This window comes from Macaca fascicularis, chromosome Y (assembly GCF_037993035.2).
Source record: "Macaca fascicularis isolate 582-1 chromosome Y, T2T-MFA8v1.1".
NCBI classification, from domain to species: domain Eukaryota; kingdom Metazoa; phylum Chordata; class Mammalia; order Primates; family Cercopithecidae; genus Macaca; species Macaca fascicularis.
Window position 1 is genome coordinate 3,581,667 of NC_132903.1, and position 21,436 is coordinate 3,603,102.

The 21,436-nt window shown below is 41.2% G+C and overlaps 1 non-coding gene and 1 pseudogene across 1 annotated transcript; both read left to right on the forward strand.

Moving 5' to 3' along the window:
- The first annotated feature begins 1,094 nt into the window (after positions 1-1,094).
- Positions 1,095-1,201, forward strand: LOC141409592 (U6 spliceosomal RNA). The gene has a single exon (XR_012430518.1). It is a non-coding gene; the product is annotated as a U6 spliceosomal RNA (small nuclear RNA).
- Positions 1,202-11,478: 10,277 nt separating this feature from the next.
- Positions 11,479-18,580, forward strand: LOC141409563 (endogenous retrovirus group K member 25 Env polyprotein-like; annotated as a pseudogene).
- Positions 18,581-21,436: the final 2,856 nt, after the last annotated feature.

Consider the following 21,436-nt stretch of genomic DNA (forward strand, 5'->3'; position numbering starts at 1 on the left):
CCCCCTGGCTCCTTATCTCTTCTCAAAACTCAATAGCTCAGGTTCTCTGGAGCCGTCAGTGCATTCCTTGCTATTGGAGCTGTTTTTTCAAGCAGTACCTGCGAAGATATTTCTCCCTCTAGCACTTGCTACCTCTCTTCTGCACACACATCACACATCTAGTACGGTGGAGAGTGTCTATTAGGAAAAGCCATTCAGTTATTTAAAAGTAGAGAACTGTCAAGAGAAATGTAATCAGATTTGGCCAGAGTTCGCCTACAAATAAGAAGGCACTGGGTCAAGCTCACGTCTGTAATCCTAACACTTTGGGAGGCTGAGGTGAGAGGACTGCTTGAGCCCAGGAGTTCAAGACTAGTCTGGGGACACCTCATCTCTACAAAATACAAAAAAATTAGCCGAGCATAGTGGAGCATGTCTGTAGTCTCAGCTACTCAGAAGGCTAAGCTGAGAGGATCACTTGAACCCAGGGAAGTCCGGGTTGCAGTGATCTGAGATAGCACCGCTGCCCACCAGCCTGGGTGACAGAGTGAGACCCTGTCTTCTCCCTCCACACACACACACAAACACCCAAAAAACCTCAGTGGCTTTTTGCTTTTGAAGATGGCATGAAGAGAACGTACACTTTAAAGCTTTAAAAGACAGTGAAGCTGATTGTGGTAGTTCACTCTTATAATCCTAGGATTTGGGGAAGCTGAGGCAGGAAGATTGCTTGAGCCTGGGAGTTTGAGACTGGCCTGGGTAGCATAGCGAGATCCCATCTCTATAAAAAGAAAAAAAAATGTTAAAACACAGTGAAATTGCAGAAACAGAACATTGCCACTGTTTTTCATCAGTGACCTTTTCTTCACGTGGCGGTTTACTCAGTAGGTGAGAAAATTAGTAGGTTCAGTAGAATAAAGTCTTTACAATTAATCAGTCAGTGGAAAATGATGTTCAGATGGTGAAATGTGGAAATGTTTTAGACAACTGTATTTTCAGCCTGTGCGTCTCACTCACCATCTTGTTGGGATTAACAGTTGAGGGCCATCATTGTCTAAACATGTAGCATGCAGTTTCCCATCAGTTTCACCGTGAATGTGAAAAGGTGAAACTGGTGCTGACGTCGGCAGCAGGTATACTAAAATTGGAATGACACAGAGGAGATTAGCATGGCTCCCTTTGCAAGGAAGATCCGTATATTCATGCAGCATTCCAAATTTTTTTTTTTTTTAAAAGGTTATACTGTGCACTGAGATGTGGAGCTAGAAGGAAAAGCATTAGGTCTTATGTTTGCTGACTATAAAAATAAATCATAGTAATATTATTGAACATTCTACTTTAAAAATTATTAATAAAACCATAAATGAAACACTTGAGCACATTTTAAAAAGTACATAGACCCATGAGTCCATATGCCTATTTTTAGGTTGTCTGTTTTATTATCCAGGATTTCATACTCAGATGAAAATTAGCATCAGGAAAGCCTGAAATGCCTTAATTGTGAGCTGATATGCAGGAAAATGAAATATGCAAGCACGTGGATGACCTCGTTCTTTACGGACATTGTTATCAGCCTCTAGCCATACAGAACAAATGAGAAATTAGAAGCAATTCCAAGAACGTGTGATGGTGTGAAACCCACTTTTGACCGTCATGCACATTTCAGCATTTGAAGTGACACGGGCTACCTGGTAACTGCCCATGGCGGGGTCATAGTTTAAAGGGCCCAGTGTCATGTAGAGGTTAATTTAATCAAAATTAGCTAAAACATGGAACAATCACTATTAATGATTTAAAAAGAGTTTACTTGGCAGAGCGCTGTGTCTCATGCCTGCAATCCCAGCACTTTGGGAGGCCCAGGGAGGCAGATCACCTGAGGTCAGGAGTTTGAGACCAGCCTTGCCAACATGGTGAAACCCTTGTCTCTACTAAAAACACAAAAATTAGCCAGATGTCGTGGCACAGGTCTGTAGTCCCAGTTACTATGGAGACTGAGGCAGGAGAATATGGAACTTGGGAGACAGAGGCTGCAGTGAACCAAGATTGTGCCACTGCACTCCAGCCTGGGCAAAGGAGCGAGACTGCATCTCCCAAAATAAAAATAGTTGACCTGGGTGGATTTTGCAACATTTTTGCATAGATGGTCCTGTGAAACAATCACTGTGCAAAATGTGGAGGAAAATTCATTACAATAATCACATAATTTTGTATCAGAGAAACATTACAAATTTACTTTGCTTATGTAATTTTATGAGTTGGAAGTATTTTCTTAAATTGGAATACTGTAAGAGAATATCTTTAAGAAATGGATATGTTACAACAAGAAGTATATTGGGGCAAGTCTTGTTTTTCTGAAGGGAAATGCCACCAGCCTGCTTTCATAGGCATTCATAAAGCCTGGAAGGAAATAAAGTCAAACAAAATAGTATACATTGTATCTACTGAATTCTTCTAATTCTTTGCAACAGAAGTCTAAATCCTGCTTAGCTTAAACATATCTATGGCCAGCAATGGGCAAATTATATTTGCTGTCAGCATGATAGAATAAGAAGCAGAAACCACCCAGCAGTGGGGTAACATTGCACGCTTCGTCCCCTCAAAATGCTGTTCAGCCCCACTCTCTCTCCGTGCCCATCAAACAACTGCACAATCACTTGTTTGTGAATTTTTCATTCAGCTTTTTGTTTCTTTCTGTCCATACTTAAAGACCAAATCATTTGTTTGTTTTGAAGAAAAAGCAAAAACAAGAGCAAAAACACCAAATCATTTGAAATCACTACTCATTAAAAAAAATCACCAGTGGAACCAAACAGTTGAGTGGTTCGTGATGTGTTCGCCATTTCTGTGTTTGACCTACGTGGCCTCTAGTTCTTTGGACCATTGTAACTCATGTGAAACTATGGCTTAATACTGTTAAAGACCCCAAGGCTCAACTCTGTAGCCAGGGTGCACCTCAGGCTGCACAAATACCACACCAGAATGTCATAGGCATTCATGGCTCCACCTACTGAGTGAACAGAGTGCAAGACAGCACTGGCTTGGGTTTTATTTTTGTAGCCAGTTAACTTTGCATCAGGTCTACACAGTCCTTGCAGCCTTTGATTTCTCCTGTTGTAGAGATTTGAAATGGGGTGCCCGGGTTCCTCTCATCTTTCCTTCAATCTACCTAGCATGCATTTTACACACATTGGAGGAGTCGTATGCACTGTTTTTTTCTCTGTTGCTGACGGAGGCAAGAAGGCCTTCTAATTAGTCTAACTTAAAGGAATGGGATTCACTTAACAAAAGCAAGAAGAAAAGCACATGAACAGGTGTCTTAATGCATTTCGATAGTTTCTTGGGGCGGGGTGTGTGTCTTGGTGAAGGTGGGGGGGGCTGTATTTTCACCAAGCTTTTTCATAATCAAGTTTGCTTTGCAAACCTTATGGCCTTGCACCCCGCAGAAGAGTCCTTCCTAATAACAGGGGAATGCCCTGTCAGGTTCTCTGTAAATTATTGTGTGTCGGGAGGTTCTGTTGAGGCTTAGTTTGATCTTCCATGGTGGACACGTCTGTTCTGTATGTAAAAGGCATTACAATTGTGTTCTAGCGGATGGGATTTGAAGCCTTTCCACGGTCCTTATCCTGTGAGATGGCTGTTGAGCTCTGCTCAGCTGTTGTAGCTGAATTCTTGTTTTGCGCTGAACATTGGGCGGCCTCACCGTGTTGCCACCGTGCTTCTGGGGCCCTGTGACTGCCGCCGGATGCCGCACACACAAGCAGAGTGCCTTTGCAGGTTTGTGCACCCCTTGGCGAGCCAGAACTGGGAACCCCGTGGGGTGACCCCACCTTCTCATGGCGGGTCGGGGAAGGGAGTGCCTATTTTTAATCCTGTCTGTTTGTTGCACAATGGAAATCACTGTGATTTGTACATATGCCCTAGGAAAATTTTACTGCTGTCTAATTTATGTAATAATACTGTTGATTCCAGGTTTGTTTAATAAAATTTTTTATCTTTTCAGAAGTCTGAGTCTCGTCTGCTTCTGTCTCCAAACAAGCTGTGGCTTTTCTCCTTTAGTCGAATCCAGGGATGGGCAATTATCTGTAGGGGCCACATGGCAGATATTTTCCGCATTGCAGGACACACGGTCTCTGTTGCACAGAGTGCAAAAAAGCTGCTATAATTAGGCACGGAGGTGCACGCCTGTAATTCCAGTGCTTTGGGAGGCCAAGGCAGGAGGATCGCTTGAGCCCAGGAGCTTGAGACCAGCCTGGGCAATGTAGTCCCGTTTAGTGACCTGGGATCCACCTTGAAGCACTGACTCCTTCCAGGTTTACAGAATACATAGGAGAACCTACCATTTTAATCATTTGCCTATATCTTGATCCTATATCTTTATTTTCTTACTCTTCACCTGATTTGGCTATTCCTTAACACTTTCTGTCCTTTTATCTTCACTGAAGTTTAGCTTAGTTTTCTGCCTTTAAATGTGTTCTTCGAGTAATGACTGATCATCCTCGTTCTAGGCTCCAAAGATTATAGTAGATGTACTCTTTCTAGACAGAATAAATTTTGATGGCACATTTTTAAAAAAATTTATCTTTTTGAGGGTTTGGTTCTTCAAATTTGAATTAATATTTCAAATGGCTTAATTATTTTTTTAATTTTTTAATATTATGTAAATATTGTCATGTTTTGTATTGTAAATGTTACAGCATTTGTGACAATGAAAATAAGTCTTAAAACATATCCCAGAAATAAAACCACTTCATAATGTGTAAAAAGTTCTCTATCAATATCTGCTTTGGTCATTGTCATATGGGCTTCACAATTCTCTTACAATTTATAAAATTTGAGCTAGGCAACCTAGTGAGACTTTGTCTCTACAAAAAAATGAAAATATTAGCTGGATGTGGTGGTGCATGGTGTAGTCTTCACTACTCAGGAGGCTGAGGTAGGAAGATTGCTTGAGCCCAAAAAGGGTGTGTGTGTGTATGTGTATGTGTATAGATAGATGATAGGTAGATATAGATGAATAGATAGATGATAGATAATAGGTTGATAGGGATAGAGGTTTATAGGGATGGATGATAGGTGGTTAGATAGGTTGAACGATAGTTTCTCATGCAAATGCCCAGGGTTTCTCTAACTGAGCACTGCTGACATCTGAGGCTGGGTGATTCTCTGTGATTGGTGCCATTCTGTGCATTATAGGATGTTGATAGACATCCTTGGTCTCTACTTCCCAGATACCAGTATCCCCCCACTTGGCCCCCACTCCTGTGGTGACAACTAAAAATGTCTCCAGACATTTACAAAAAGCCGCTGGGAGGTAAAATCTCCCCTGGTTGAAAACCACTACTTAGAAAAATAAGATTGGGGACCATTTGGGAGCCATCAAGTGAGAGCAAAACAGAAAGAACCAGGACTTAAATGGTGATCTTCCTTTAAGCTTTCACAGCAAGAAGTAGAAAAGAAGTATAAAGATCTCTTGCAGTGGGTGTTCGAAGGATTTTTTTTTGATGTGTGTTGCCTTTCCTTTCTCTGAATTCATCTCGGGATTTTACTCAATGCTGCCAAGTCAACATTTGATCTTTGCCAAACAGAAAATATTTCTATGAACAGTGTAGTGAATTGTAAGTAAGAGCCTGGGGTGCTTGAAAGTGCCTTGAGTCATGAGTCAGAGACCTGGGTCAGGCTCTGCTTCTCACTGGGGCCATTGTGCTGGACATGTTTCTTAAGCTGTTTTCCATATTAATGGATCCATTCTTCAAATAGGGGCAGTAATTATTCCTGTGGGCTCCCTTTCTGATCAGAAACCTCCAATAGCTCTGTTGCACTCAGAGGACAAAATAATATCATAACAGTGTAGAAGCGTCTCCATGATCTGCTGTCAGTAATGTCCCAGAGTCTCTCTCCAGGGCATCCACTGTCAATGCCTGGACTGTGCTTCAGAACACATCCCAAAATCTCCTGCCATGGGACCTTTGCTCTGGCCCTTTTCTTTCTTTTAGATACAAGCATAGCGTTCACCTTTACCATCTTCAAACTCTTTGCTCAAATTCTTCTCAATTCCTCCAGCAGTTCATTTAAAATTTTAACTTCTTTCCAACACTTGTCTACCACTTTTCTGAAACTTGTTTTTTTCCCTCTCCATCACTGAGCACTTTCTACTGGTTTGTACCCTTTTCTTGTTTACTTTTTTTATTGTCTTCCTCTTCCCACTAGAATGCAAACTCCAGGCAGGCAAGGAATTTGGTCTTTGGTTGGATTTGTTGTTGAAACCCTGGCACCTAGAACAATATCTGGTACTTAGGTGGTGCATTCCTCATGTGAAACTATATTAGCGATGATTCACCTTATCACCAGGCATAGCTACCTTATATTAATTTACAGTCATGATATGACATGAATAAGATTCACTGTAATTTAGGTGTCTGAGAAAAAGAGAATTAAGTGGTTTGCCATTTTTGTATTACAAACACTACTACATAAAATAATCAGGGCTGGGCACCGTGGCTTACACCTGTAATCCCACCACTTTGGGAGGCTAAGGCAGGTAGATCACCTGAGGTCAGGAGTTAGAGATCAGCCTGGCCAACATGGCAAAACCCTGTCTGTACTAAAAATACAAAAATTAGCTGGGCGTGGTGGCATGTGCCTGTAATCCCAGCTATTCAGGAGGCCGAGGCAGGAGAATCACTTGTACTGGGAGGTGGAGGTTGCAGTGAGCTGAGGTTGCGCCACTGCGCTTCAGCCTGGGCAACAAGAGTGAGATTCTGTCAAAAACAACAACAACAACAACAACTAAACAGTTGTTATACGTAAACTATCTTTCCCCATTCCTTCAACTTCTGAACTTTGCAACTAATCACATAGTAAAGGGTTTCTATGTCATGTTAGGTTATTAATTCCAAATAAAACTTTATTAATTTTATTTGTTATGAGTGCCCATTTTGTGTTTTGTTTCATAGTCTGTGTGTAAGGTGAATATTCACTAGTGGATGTGGACCTGCCATATTTCGGTAACATTTGGAAGTGAATTAGTAGATGTTTTGGAGTAGTTTATTGTCTCTTCTGCCAGTTATTTTGAATAATAGTGAGATTACAGTGCATGTTATTTCTATATTGAGAATTATTTTTGTTTATAAGTTTACCCTTCTGCTTTGTATTGGTTAAATAAAAGCTACTCATGGAAGATATTTTTCTGTTAAAATTTACTTTTAGGCTGCTGGAAATCTCCTTTTGTCCGAACTCTGTAGTACCTCAGAGTTTTTCCTACAGGCATTCTAGAATTTTCCCCCATGTTTACTTTTTGATTTATGTCCACTATCACTGGCATACTCATCACACCTTCAAAATAAGCCTGTAGCTGGCCAGATGAAAAGAACTCCTTAAATATCAGGCTACCATTGTCCTCTCAAGACTCTGAGGGACTAAGTCTCCTGTATGGTTCAGAAAACAAGACAAAAAAAAGAGCAACATTAAGAGGATGGAAAACTGTTGTGCCGGACACAGTGGTTCGTACGTCTAATACCAGCACTTTGGGAGGCCAAGGTAGGAGAGTCACTTCAGCCTAGGAGTTCAAAACTAGCCTGGGCAACATAGCAAGACCCTATCTCTACAAAACATAAAAAAAAATGAGTGTGGCCATGGTGTGCACCTGTGGCCCCAGTTCGGAGGCTGAGGTGGAAGGTTTACTTGAGCCCCAGAGGCAGAGACTGCAGTGAGCTAGGTTGCAGCACTGCACTCCAGTGTAGGTGACAGAGCAAGACCCTGTCTCAAAAATAAAAGAGGAGGCTGGTGTGCTGGTGAGCCAGTTACCCTGGGTAAAATAAAGCCCCGATTTGTAGCCTTTGCCAGCTTCTGTGTAAATGCTTTTTCTTCCCACAATTGATTTCAAGCTGCCAACAGTTTAACAAGTAGCTCACAAAATTCTTGAAAATTTTTTTTTTTGAGACGGAGGTTTGTTCTTATTGTTCAGGCAACAATGCAATGGTGTGACCTTGGCTCATTGCAGCCTCTACCTCCTGGGTTCAAGTGACTCTCCTGCCTCATCCTCCCCAAGTAACTGGGATTGCAGGTGCCTGCCAGCAGCCCTGGCCAATTTGTTGTTGTTGTTGTTGTATTTTTAGTAGAGACGGGGTTTAACCATGTTGGCCAGGCTGTCTTGAATTCCTGACCTCAGATGATACAGCCACCTCGGTCTCCCAAAGTTCTGGGATTACAGGCATGAGCCACCATGCTCAGCTAGCTCTTGAATATTTTAACAATCACCTCGAAAGAGCTGAAACAAGTCAGAAGGCATCATGGATTTACTTAGGGTCCCCAGAGGAACCAAGAACCATTTGTAAGGCACTTCATCTTTCTCCCCTTTTCATGGTGGATTTGGGAACTAAGGGGCTTCCTTTAAGGTCTTCTAATCTTTTCCTTAGACTATCCTGCCTGCTAAGAGGGTCAGGAGGAATTAGCCCAGCCAGGAAGCCCCTACCCCAGAGCCAAGAGCCTCAGGAGCAAGGCAGAAGTGTGGCTTCTCCATCATTCATTCTTGTTCCTTCCAGTATTTTAAATGGACACTTTAGCACATGAAAAGAAGGTAGATAAATACCTCCTGCCACACCTATCACCCTTAAACTTGTTGCTTACAGGCATTTTACATTTTAACATTGGCAACCTGGCCTCTAGAAAATGTAATACTCCTCTTGTTTATTCTCCATCAATAGTTTAAAAAGAAAACAACCAAAACATACTTGTGAAATCAAGGTTAGCCTAAAGCTGCCTCCTTACATATTTTAAGTTCAGCCAAAGGTTTCTTAGTACATCGGGAAGTCCAACAAGTGGAGGTGTACAAGGACTATGTATAGCGTACTCTTGTGCCCATCACTGAGTTTCAGCCAATCAAATGTAGCCAACTGTTCGAATTGTGCCCAAATAAGGCAAAAGCTGAGCTGTCACCAGTCCAGCTGTTTCTGAATCTCACTTCCATTTTCTGTATGTCGCTTTCCTTTTTCTGTCTACAAATCCCCTGCCACGTGGCTGCACTAAAATCTCAGAGCCCACTCTGACTTGGGAGTCATCTCAATTTGCAAATTGTTTGCTTAATTCAACTCTTTTAAATTTAATGCAGCTAAAGTTGTTCTCTTAACACACTTTTCCTCAGACATTTGCTATCATAAATATTACTATATTTTTGAATTTTCTTTGCCAATTGTGTAGGTAGAAGGTATTTTTTGGTTTGCATTTTTAAATAGTTGAAGTTATAATTTAGGTTAATCATCTATTATACTTTTAAGGTTGCTGTAATTAATTTTAATTAATTTTTTTATTTCTTTGTTTTTTTTAACACCTCGAGACCATTGAGTATATTTATTTTGAGTCATGAATGCTCTGTCTCCCAGGTTGGACGGCCATGGTGTGATTGTAGCTTACTGCAGCCCCCACCTGCTGGGCTCAAGCAATCCTCCCACCTCAGCCCCCTGAGTAACTCAGCTGGGACTACAGGCACCTGTCACTACATTCCCCTAATTTTAAAATTTTTTTTGTAGAGATGGAATCTTGCTCTGTTGCCCAGGCTGGCCTCTAGTAATCCTCTCACCTCAGCCTCCCAAAATACTGGGATTACAGACATGAGCCACCACCCCTGGCCACAAGTTGCTTTCTATATTTTTATTTTTTGAGATGGTGTTGGTTAGGTCAGAAGGTCTGTTCAGTTGTAATTTTTGCAAAGGTGGTTTTAGCATTTCCTATGGTGGCCTCCCCTTTCCTTGAAACCACATCTAGCCTTACTATTTCATGAATGCATGTCTACTATTCATTTATTCAGTGGTAGCAGAGTTAGATTGGATACGTACTGTTTCCGTCCCTGTTATGGTCCCGTGCACAGATGCAAACTTGTGTCAGATGTTATTATCCTCTATGCTAAAGGAAAGAGTTAAGAAAAGGTTAAATTAGAATTCTTAGAAATACATAGAGGACTCCTTTTAGAACAGAATAATTGGAAAATTAGTATCTGTGGGGATAAGAGAGATAAGACTGTTACTGTGTCTATGTAGAAAGAAGTAGACATAAGAGACACTATTTTGTTCTGTACTAAGAGAAATTCCTCTGCCTTGAGATGCTGTTATCTGTAACCCTAGCCCCAATCCTGTGCTTGCAGAGACATGCGCTGTGTTGACTCAAGGTTTAATGGATTTAGGACTATGCAGGATGTGCTTTGTTAAAAAGTGCCTGAATGCAGTACGCTTGTTAAAAGTCATCACCATTCTCTAATCTCCAGTACCCAGGGACACAAGACACTGCAGAAGGTCACAGGGGACCTCTGCCTGGGAAAGCCAGGTATTGTCCAAGGTTTCTTCCCATGTGATAGCCTGAGATATGGCCTCATGGGAAGGGGAAGATCTGACTGTCCCCCAGCCCCATACCTATAAAGGGTCTGTGCTGAGGAGAATTAGTAAAAGAGGAAGGCCTCTTTGCAGTTATGATAAAAGGAGTCATCTGTCTCCCGCTTGTCCCTGGGCTTTAATGGAATGTCTCAGTGTAAAACCTGATTGTATGTTCTACTTACTGAGATAGGAGAAAATCACCTTAAGGCTGGAGGTGAGACATGCTGGTGGCAATACTGCTCTTTATTGCACTGAGATGTTCGTATATGTTTGTATATGTGCACATCAAGGCACAGCACCTTTTCTTAACCTTGTTTATGACACAGACACCTTTGTTTACATGTTTTCCTGCTGACCCTCTCCCCACTATTACCCTATTGTCCTGCCACATACCCCTCTCTGAGATAATAGAGATAGTAATCAACAAATACTGAGGGAACTCAGAGACCAGAGCTGGTGCAGGTCCTCTGTATGCTGAGCACAGGTCCCCTGGGCCCAGTTTTCTTTCTCTATACTTTGTCTCTATGTCTCTTTTCTCAGTCATCCTACCTGATGAGAAATGCCCATAGGTGTGGAAGGGCAGGCCACCCCTTCATCTGGTGCCCAACGTGGGTGCTTTTCTCTAGGGTGAAGGTGCGCTTGAGCGTGGTCATTGAGGACAAGTCGAGGAGAGATTCCTGAGTAAGTCTACAGTCAGCCTTGCAGTAAGCTTGTGCACTTGGAAGAACTTAGGGTAACAATGGGGCAAACTAAAAGTAAATATGCATCTTAGCTCTTTTAAAATTCTTCTAAGAAGATGGGGAGTTAGAGCCTCTACAAAAACATCTAATTACGCTATTTCAAACAATAGAACAATTCTGCCCATGGTTTCTAGAACAGGGAACTTTAGATCTAAAAGATTGGGGGGAAAATTGACAAAGAATTAAAACAAACAAGTAGGGAGGGTAAAATCCCATTTACAGTATGGAATGATTGGGCTATTATTAAAGTAGCTTTAGAACTGTTTCAAACAGAAGAAGATAACATTTCAGTTTCTGATGCCCCTGAAAACTGTGTAATACATTGTGAAGAAGAGGCAGGGATAGAATCCTGGAAAGGAACGGAAAGTTCACATTGTAAATATGTAGCAGAGCCGGTAATGGCTCGGTCAATGCAAAATGTTGGCTATAATGAATTGCAGTAGGTAATTTATCCTGAATCATTAAAATTAGAAGAAAAAGGTCCAGAATTAGCAGAGCCACCAGAGTCGAAACTACAATGGCCAACTCCTCTTCCAGCAGCTCAGATGCCTGTAACATTACAAACTCAAATGCAGGTTAGACAAGTACAAACTCCAAAAGAAGATCAAATAGAAAAAGATAGAGTCTCTGTCATGGCAATGCCAATCCAATACAGTGTCCGCAATATCAGCCGGTAGAAAATAAGACCCAGCCACCAGTAGCCTATCAATACTGGCTGCCAGCCAAACTTCAGTGTCGGCCGCCCCCAGAAAATCCATATGGACAGCCAGGAATGTTTCCAGCGCCACAGGGCAGGGCGCTATAGCCTCAGCCGCCCACCATGAGACTTAATCCTACCGCACCACCGAGTGGATAGGGTAGCGCATTACATAAAATTACTGATAAGAAAACAGAGAGAGATACTGAAGCATGGCAATTCCCAGTAATATTAGAGCCGATACCACCTGGAGAAGGGGCCCAAGAGGGAGCGCCTCCCCTAGCTGAGGCTAGGTATGAGTCCTTTTCTATACAAATGCTAAAAGATATGAAAGAGGGAGTAAAATAGTATGGACCCAACTCTCCTTACATGAGAACGTTATTAGATTCCATTGCTCGTGGACATAGACTCAGTCCTTATGATTGGGAGATTCTGGCAAAATCCTCACTCTCACCCTCTCAATTTTCACAATTTAAGACTTGGTGGATGAAGGAGCACAAGTACAGGTCTGAAGAAATAGGGCTGCCAATCCTCCAATTAACATAGACATAGATCAACTGTTAGGAACAGGTCAAAATTGGAGTGCTATTAATCAACAAGCAGTAATGCAAAATGAGGCCATTAAGCAAGTTAGAGGTATCTGCCTTAGAGCCTGGGAAAAAAATGCAAGACCCGGGAACCACCTGCCCCTCCTTCAATACAATAAGACAAGGCTCTAAAGAGCCCTACCCTGATTTTGTGGCAAGACTCCAAGATGCTGCTCAAAAGTCAATTACCAATAAGAATGCGCATAAGGTCATAGTGGAGTTGACGGCATATGAAAATGTCAATCTTAATGTCAATCAGCTATTAAGCCATTAAAAGGAAGGATCCTGGCAGGATCAGATGTAATCACAGAGTTCATTAAAGCCTGTGATGGAATTGGAGGAGCTATGCATAAAGCTATGTTTATGGCTCAAGCAATCACAGGAGTTGCTTTAGGAGGACAAGTTAGAACATTTCTGGGAAAATGTTATAATTGTGTTCAAACTGGTCATCTAAAAAAGAATTGCCCAGTCTCAAACAAAATACACAACTCAAGCTACTACAACAACAGATAAAGAGAGCCACCTGGCCTATGCCCGAGATGTAAAAAAGGAAAACATTGGGCTAATCAATGTCGTTCTAAATTTGACAAAAATGGGCAACCACTGTCGGGAAACTAGAGGAGGGGCCAGCCTCAGGCCCTGCAACAAACTGGGGCATTCCCAATTCAGCCCTTTGTTCCTCAGGGTTTTCAGGGACAACCCTCTCCCCACCCCCCCACTCCCCCACCCCCATCATGAGTGCCTCAGGGAATGAGCCAGTTAACACAATACAGCAATTGTCCCCTGCCACAAATGGCAGTGCAGCAGTAGATTTATGTACTATACAAGCAGTCTCTCTGCTTCCAGAAGAGCCTCCATGAAAAATCCCCACAGGGGTATATGGCCCATTGCCTGAGGGGACTGTAGGACTAATCTTAGGAAGATCAACTCTAAATCTAAAGGGAGTTCAAATTCATACTAGTGTGGTTGATTCAGACTACAAAGGTGAAATTCAGTTGGTTATTAGCTCCTCAGTTCCTTGGAGTGCCAGTCCAGGAGACACGGTTGCTCAATTATTACTCCTACCTTATATTAAATTTGGAAATAGTGAGATAAAAAGAACAGGAGGGTTTGGAAGCACTGATCTGGCAGGAAAGGCTGCACATTGGGCAAGTCAGGTCTCACAGAGCAGACCTGTGTGTAAGGCCATTATTCAAGGAAAACAGTTTCAAGGGTGAGTAGATGCTGGAGCAGATGTCTCTGTCATTGCTTTAAATCAGTGGCCAAAAAATTGGCCTAAACAAAAGGCTGTTTGTTACAGGACTTGTCGGTGTAGGCACTGCCTCAGAAGTGTATCAAAGTATGATGATTTTACATTGTTTAGGGCCAGATAATCAAGAAAGTACTGTTCAGCCAATGATTACTTTAGTTCCTGTTAATCTGTGGGGTCGAGATTTGTTACAACAATGGGGTGCAGAAATCACAAGGCCCACTCCATTATACGGCCCCACGAGTCAAAAAATCATGACTAAGGTGGGATATATACCAGGAAAAGGACTAGGAAAAAATGAAAATGGCATTAAAGTCGCAATTGAGACTGAGGAAAATCAAGAAAGAAAAGGAATAGGGTATCCTTTTTACGGGTGGCCACTGTAGAGCCTCCTAAACCCATTCCATTAACTTGGAAAACAGAAAAACCGGTATGGGTAAATCAGTGGGAGTTACCAAAACAAAAACTGGAGGCTTTGCATTTATTGGCAAAGGAACAATAAGAAAAGGGACATACTGAGCCTTCATTCTTGCCTTGGAATTCTCCTGTGTTTGTAATTCAGAAAAAATTTGGCAGATGGCGCACGCTAACTGACTTAAGAGCCGTAAATGCCGTAATTCAACCCATGGGGCCTCTTCAACCCGTGTTGCTCTCTCCAGCCATGATCCCAAACGACTGGCCTTTAGTTTTAATTGATCTAAAGGATTGCTTTTTTACCATTCCTCTGGCGAAGCAGGATTGTCAAAAATTTGCCTTTACTCTTCCAGCCATAAATAGTAAAGAACCAGCCACCAGGTTTCAGTGGAAACTGTTACCTCAGGGAATGCTTCATAGTCCAACTATTTGTCAGACTTTCATAGGTCAAGCTCTTCAGTTACAGACAAGTTTTCAGACTGTTACATCATTCATTATGTTGATGATATTTTATGTGATTCAGAAACGAGAGACAAATTAATTGGCTGTTACATATTTCTGCAAGCAGAAATTACCAGCGCAGGACTGGCAATAGCATCTGATAAAATTCAAACCTCCACTCCTTTTCATTATTTAGGGATGCAGACAGAAAATAGAAAAATTAAGCCCAAAAAATAGAAATAAGAAAAGACACAGTAAATGACTTTCAAAAATTGCTAGGAAATATTGATTGGATTCGGCCAATTCTAGGCATTCCTACTTATGCCATGTCAAATTTGTTCTCTATCCTAAGAGGAGACCCAGCCTTAAACAGTAAAAGAATATTTATCCCAGAGGCAACAAAAGAAGTTAAATTAGAAAAATTTCAGTCAGCACAAATAAGTAGAATAGATCCCTTAGCCCCACTCCAACTTTTGATTTTTGCTACTGCACATTCTCCAACAGGCATCATTGTTCAAAATACTGAATTGTGGAGTGGTCATTCCTTCCTCACAGTACAATTAAGACTTTTACATTGTACTTAGATCAAATAGCTGCATTAATTGGTCAGGCAAGATTGCAAATAATAAAATTGTGTGGAAATGACCCAGACAAAAGAGTTATTCCTTTAACCAAGAAACAAGTTAGACAAGCCTTTATCAATTCTGGTGCATGGCAGATTGGTCTTGCTGATTTTATGGGAATTATTGATAATCATTACCCAAAAACAAAAATCTTCCAGTTTTTAAAATTGACTACTTGGATTTTACCTAAAATTACCAGACATGAACCTTTAGAAAATGCTCTGACAGTGTTTACTGATGGTTCCAGCAATGGAAAAGCGGCTTACATTGGGCCAAAAGAGCAAGTAATCGAAACTCAGTATCAGTCAGTTCAAAGAGCAGAGTTGGTTGCAGTCGTTACAGTGTTACAAGATTTTAATCAACTTGTTAATATTGTATCAGATTCTGCATATGTAGTACAGGCTACAAGGGATATTGAGACAGCTCTTATTAAATATAGCATGGAGGATCAGTTAAACCAGCTGTTCAATTTATTACAACAAACTGTAAGAAAAAGGAATTTCCCATTTTATATTACTCGTATTCGAGCACACACTAATTTACCAGGGAATTTAACTAAAGCAAATGAACAAGCTGACTTACTGGTATCCTCTGCATTCATAAAAGCACAAGAACTTCATGCTTTGACTCATGTAAATGCAGCAGAGTTAAAAAACAAATCTGATGTCACATGGAAACAGGCAAAAAATATTGTATAACACTGCACCCAGTGTCAAGTCCTACACCTGCCCACTTAAGAGGCAGGAGGAGTTAATCCCAGAATTCTGTGTCCTAATGTGTTATGGCAAATGGATGTCATACATGTACCTTCATTTGGAAGATTATCATGTGTCCATGTAACAGCTGATACTTATTCACATTTCATATGGGCAACCTGCCAGACAGGAGAAAGTACTTCCCATGTTAAAAAAAACAAAAAACAAAAACAAAAAAACCCCACACACATTTATTATCTTGTTTTGCTGTAATGGGAGTTCCAGAAAAAATTAAAATTGACAATGGACCAGGATACTGTAGTAAAGGTTTCCAAAAATTCTTAAATCAGTGGAAAATTACACATATAACAGGAATTCTCCATAATTCCCAAGGACAGGCCATAGTTGAAAGAACTAATAGAACACTCAAAACTCAATTAGTTAAACAAAAAGAAGGGGGAGACAGTAAGGAGTGTACCCCTCCTCGGATACAACTTAATCTAGCACTGTATACTTTACATTTTTTAAACATTAATAGAAATCAGACTACTACTTGTGCAGAATATCTTACTGGTAAAAAGAACAACCCACATGAAGAAAAACTGATTTGGTGGAAAGACAACAAAAATAAGACATGGGAAATAGGGAAGGTGGTAAAGTAGGGGAGAGGTTTTGCTTGTGTTTCACCAGGAGAAAATCAGTATCCTGTTTGGATACCCACTAAACATTTGAAGTTTTACAATAAACCCATTGGAAATACAAAGAAAAGCACCTCCATGGAGATGGAAGCACCACAATCAAGCACCACTGACTCACAAGGTGAACAAAGTGGTGATGTTAGAAGAACAGAGAAAGTACCATCCACCAAGAAAGTGGAGCCACCGACTTGGGCACAATTAAAGAAGCTGACACAGTTAGCTAAAAAAGGCCTTGAGAACACAAAGGTGACAGAAACTCCAGAGAACATGCTGCTTGCAGCTTTGATGATTTTATCAACGGTGGTAAGTTTCCCCATGCCTGCAGGAACAGCTGCAGCTAATTATACCTACTGGGCCTACATGTCTTTCCCACCCCTAATTCAGGCAGTCACAGGGATGGATAATCCTATTGAAGTATATGTCAACAATAGTGTATGGGTACCTGGCCCCACAGATGATCATTGCCCTGCCAAACCGGAGGAAGAAGGAATGATAAGTAGGAGGATAACAATTGCTTAGGGAGAGCACCAGGATGTTTAACTCTTGTAATCCAAAATTGGTTGGTAGAAGTACCTACTGTCAGTACCAGTAGTAGATTTACTTATCTCATGTAAATGGAATGTCACTCAGGCCACAGGTAAATTATTTACAGGACTTTTCTTATCAAAGATCATTAAAATTTAGGCCTAAAGGAAAATCTTGCCCCAGTGATATTCCCAGAGGATCAAAAGATACAGAAGTTGTAGTTTGGGAAGAATATGTGGCTGATAGTGCTGTGATATTACAAAATGATGAATTTGGAACTGTTATAGATTGAGCAACCAGAGGTCAATTCTACCACAATTGCACAGGACAAACTCAATCGTGTCCTAGTGCACAAGTCAGTCCAGCTGTTAATAGTGACTTAACAGAGTTAGTTTAGACAAACATAAGCACAAAACATTACAGTCTTTCTACCCTTGGGAATGGGGAGAAAAAGGAATCTCTATTCCAGGACCAAAAGTGGTAAGTCCTGTTTCTGGTCCCGAACATCCAGAATTATGGAGGCTTACTGTAGCCTCATACCACATTAGAATTTGGTCTGGAAATCCAGCCACAGAAACAAGAGGTCATAAGCCATTTTGTACTATTGACCTCAATTCCAGTCTGACAGGTCCTTTGAAAAGTTGTGTAAAGCCCCCTTATATGCTAGTTGTAGAAAATATAGTTATTAAACCAGACCCCCAAACTATAACCTGTGGAAACTGCAGATTGTTTACTTGCATTGATTCAACTTTTAATTGGCAGCACCGCATTCTGCTAGTGAGAGCAAGAGAAGGCATGTGGATCCCTGTGTCCGTGGACTGACCGTGGGAGACCTCACCATCCGTCCATATTTTAACTGAAGTATTAAAAGGCATTCTAAATAGATCCAAAAGATTCATTTTTACTTGAATTGCAGTGACTATGGCATTAATTGCAGTCATAGCTATGGCCACTATGGCAGGAGTTGCATTTCACTCTTCTGTTCAGACAGTAAACTTTGTTAATGATTGGCAAAAGAATTCTACAAGATTGTGGAATTCACAATCTGGTATTGATCAAAAATACCAGATTTTTATTGGCAGATCAAATTAATGATCTTAGACAAACTGTCATTTGGATGGGAGATAGGCTCATGAGCTTAGAACATGATTTCCAGTTACAGTATGACTGGAATATGTCAGATTTTTGTATTACACCCTGAGTTCATAATGAATCTGAGCATCACTGGTACATGATTAGATTCTATCTACAGTGAAGAGAAGATAATCTCACTTTAGGATTTCCAAATTAAAAGAGCAAACTTTTGAAGCATCAAAAGCCATTTAGATTTGGTACCAAGAACTGAGGCAATTGCGGGAGTTGCTGATGGCCTCGCAAATCTTAACCCTGTCACTTGGGTTAAGACCATCGGAGGTACTACTATTGTAAATTTCATATTAATCCTTCTGTGCCTGTTCTGTCTGTTGCTAGTCTGCAGGTGTACCCAGCAGCTCCGAAAAGACAGCAACCATTGAGAAAGGGCCATGATGATAAGGGCAGTTTTGTCGAAAAGAAAAGGGGGAAATATAGAGAAAAGAAAGAGAGATCAGAGTATTACTGTGTCTATGTAGAAATAAGTAGACATAAAATACTCCATATTGTTCTATACTAAGAAAAATTTTCCTGCCTTGAGATGTTGTTAATCTGTAACACTAGCCCCAACTCTGTGCTTGCAGAGACACGTGCTGTGTTGACTCAAGGTTTAATGGCTTTAGGACTATGCAGAATGTGCTTTGTTAAAAAGTGCCTGAATGCAGTACGCTTGATAAAAGTCATCACCATTCTCTAATCTCCAGTACCCAGGGACACAAGACGCTGCAGAAGGCCACAGGGGACCTCTGCCTGGGAAAGCCAGGTATTGTCCAAGGTTTCTTCCCATGTGATAGCCTGAGATATGGCCTCATGGGAAGGGGAAGATCTGACTGTCCCCCAGCCCCATACCTATAAAGGGTCTGTGCTGAGGAGAATTAGTAAAAGAGGAAGGCCTCTTTGCAGTTGTGGTAAGAGGAAGTCTCCTGCTTGTCCCTGGGCAATGGAATGTCTCGCTGTAAAACTCGATTGTATGTTCTATTTACTGAGATAGGAGAAAATCACCTTAAGGCTGGAGGTGAGACCTGCTGGCGGCAATACTGCTCTTTATTGCACTGAGATATTTGTATATGTTTGTATACGTGCACATCAAGGCACAGCACCTTTTCTTAACCTTGTTTATGATGCAGAGACCTTTGTTTACATGTTTTCCTGCTGACCTTCTCCCCATTATTACCCTATTGTCCTGCCACATCCCCCTCTCTGAGATGGTAGAGATAATGATCAATAAATACTGAGTGAACTCAGAGACCAGTGCTGGCATGGGTCCCTGTATGCTCAGCACTGGTCCTCTGGGCCCACTTTTCTTTCTCTATACTTTGTGTCTCTTTCTTTTCTCAGTCTCTCGTCCCACCTGACAAGAAACACCCACAGGTGTGAAGGTGCAGGCCACCCCTTCAATTATCCTTCAAAGAACACAGTCCAGATAGTATGGGTTCCAAGAAAGAGTACAAAATGGGAACATTTTTCTTTGTAACCAGATCATTTTGGGTCAGTGGGAATGATTATATGAGTTTTGGTTCTCTCAAGGCAGAATAATATGTATTATGTGTTTTCATGTTTTTTTTTTTTTTTTTTCTTTTTCATAGGACTGACAAATGTAAGGTCTGTTCATTTATTTTGTAAATGCCTAGGACGGGATCATTTAGAATCTGCTTCAGGGTTATAAGGTAGTGGCTGGAGCATCTCATAAACTTGTATGTTTTAATTTTATTTCAGAAAATCCGGAAGTGGAAAGCAACCTTTATTTCTAATTCATTTCAATTCTATGGCAAGTCTTTCCTTGCATGTTTAAAAGACATGTTTTTGGCCAGGCGCGGTGGCTCACACCTGTAATCCCAGCACTTTTGGAGGCCGAGGCAGGTGGATCGAGGTCAAGAGATCCAGACCATCCTGGCTAACATGGTAAAACCCCGTTTCTACTAAAAATACAAAAAAATTAGCCAGGTGTGGTGGCAGATGCCTGTAGTCCCAGCTACTCAGGAGGCTGAGGCAGGAGAATGGTGTGAACACAGGAGGCAGAGCTTGCAGTGAGCCAAGATCACGCCACTGCACTCCAGCCTGGGTGACAGAGTGAGACTCTATCTCAGAAAAATAAATAAATAAAAAATAAAGACATGTTTTTTATTTTCAGATAATTTAAATAGCTGAACCCCATCACATTCCACAAGGTCATATGTTTATTTCAATTTTATTTTTTGAGACAGGGTCTTGTTCTGTTGTCCAGGCTGGAGTGCAGTGGTGCAATCTTGGTTCACTGTAGCCTAGACCTCCTGGTGTTAACCTATCCTCCTGCCTTAGCCTCCCCAGTAGCTAGGACTATAGGCACAAAACACCACGCCTGGCTAATTTTTACATTTTTCTTGTAGAGATGAGGGGTTTCTCACTGTGCTGCACATGCTAGTCTCAAACTCCTGGCCTCAAGCAGTCCTCTTACCTTGGCCTCTCTAAATGCTGGGATTACGGACGTGAACCATGGCACCAAGCATTATATGTTCAATGACAAATTGCGGGTATGAACTTTTAAAGTTATAGATACCCTCAGAACAAATTGTCATTGTTGGAGAGGTAAGAGAGAACCCTAAGCAGACTGTAATGCAAAAATGTTTGGCCTTCTTTAGAAGGCCAGTGGTGAAATATTTCTCCCAGACCACAATGGTATCATTATCATCATAATGACTGGTTCCAATAGTTTCTTCAGAAGGCCAGTGGTGAAGCATCTCTCCCAGACCACAATGGTATCATTGTCATACCCTTCAGTACTTTAACAACAAAACAGAACAGCAGTAGTTTCAGTTCATAAAGTTGGTTTGCCAGATAAAATACAGGATGCCCCGTTATATTTGAATTTGGGGAAAACAATAAATCTTATCTTAGTGTAAGTATATCCCATGCAACATTCGGGTCCTACTTATAGTGGTTTTTTTAATTTGCTACACTGACAGCCCTACCTAAAGGGCAGTGTTGCAAATTGTGACAGATGAATAATCAGCTAGTGTTCCCCATATGCTTTTACTAAACAAGAAGACGAAATACAATTGACTTAAAGAAAACAAATGACAAACGTTAGCAAATAAGAGAACACACTTCCCATTTATGGAGTGGAAGGATTGACAATGAGAGAAATTGGATTTTAAAATAGTCTAAAGAGGAAGAAAACTAGCTGTTTCCAGGATGCCTCTGTGGTTGTTGGCTAACAGTTACATTCTTCCCTGCTACGGCTTTATCCTGACTTGGCAAAGCTCCGCATATTGGAGAGGAAAATTATATTCAGCCTATTGGAGAGGAAAATAATAATC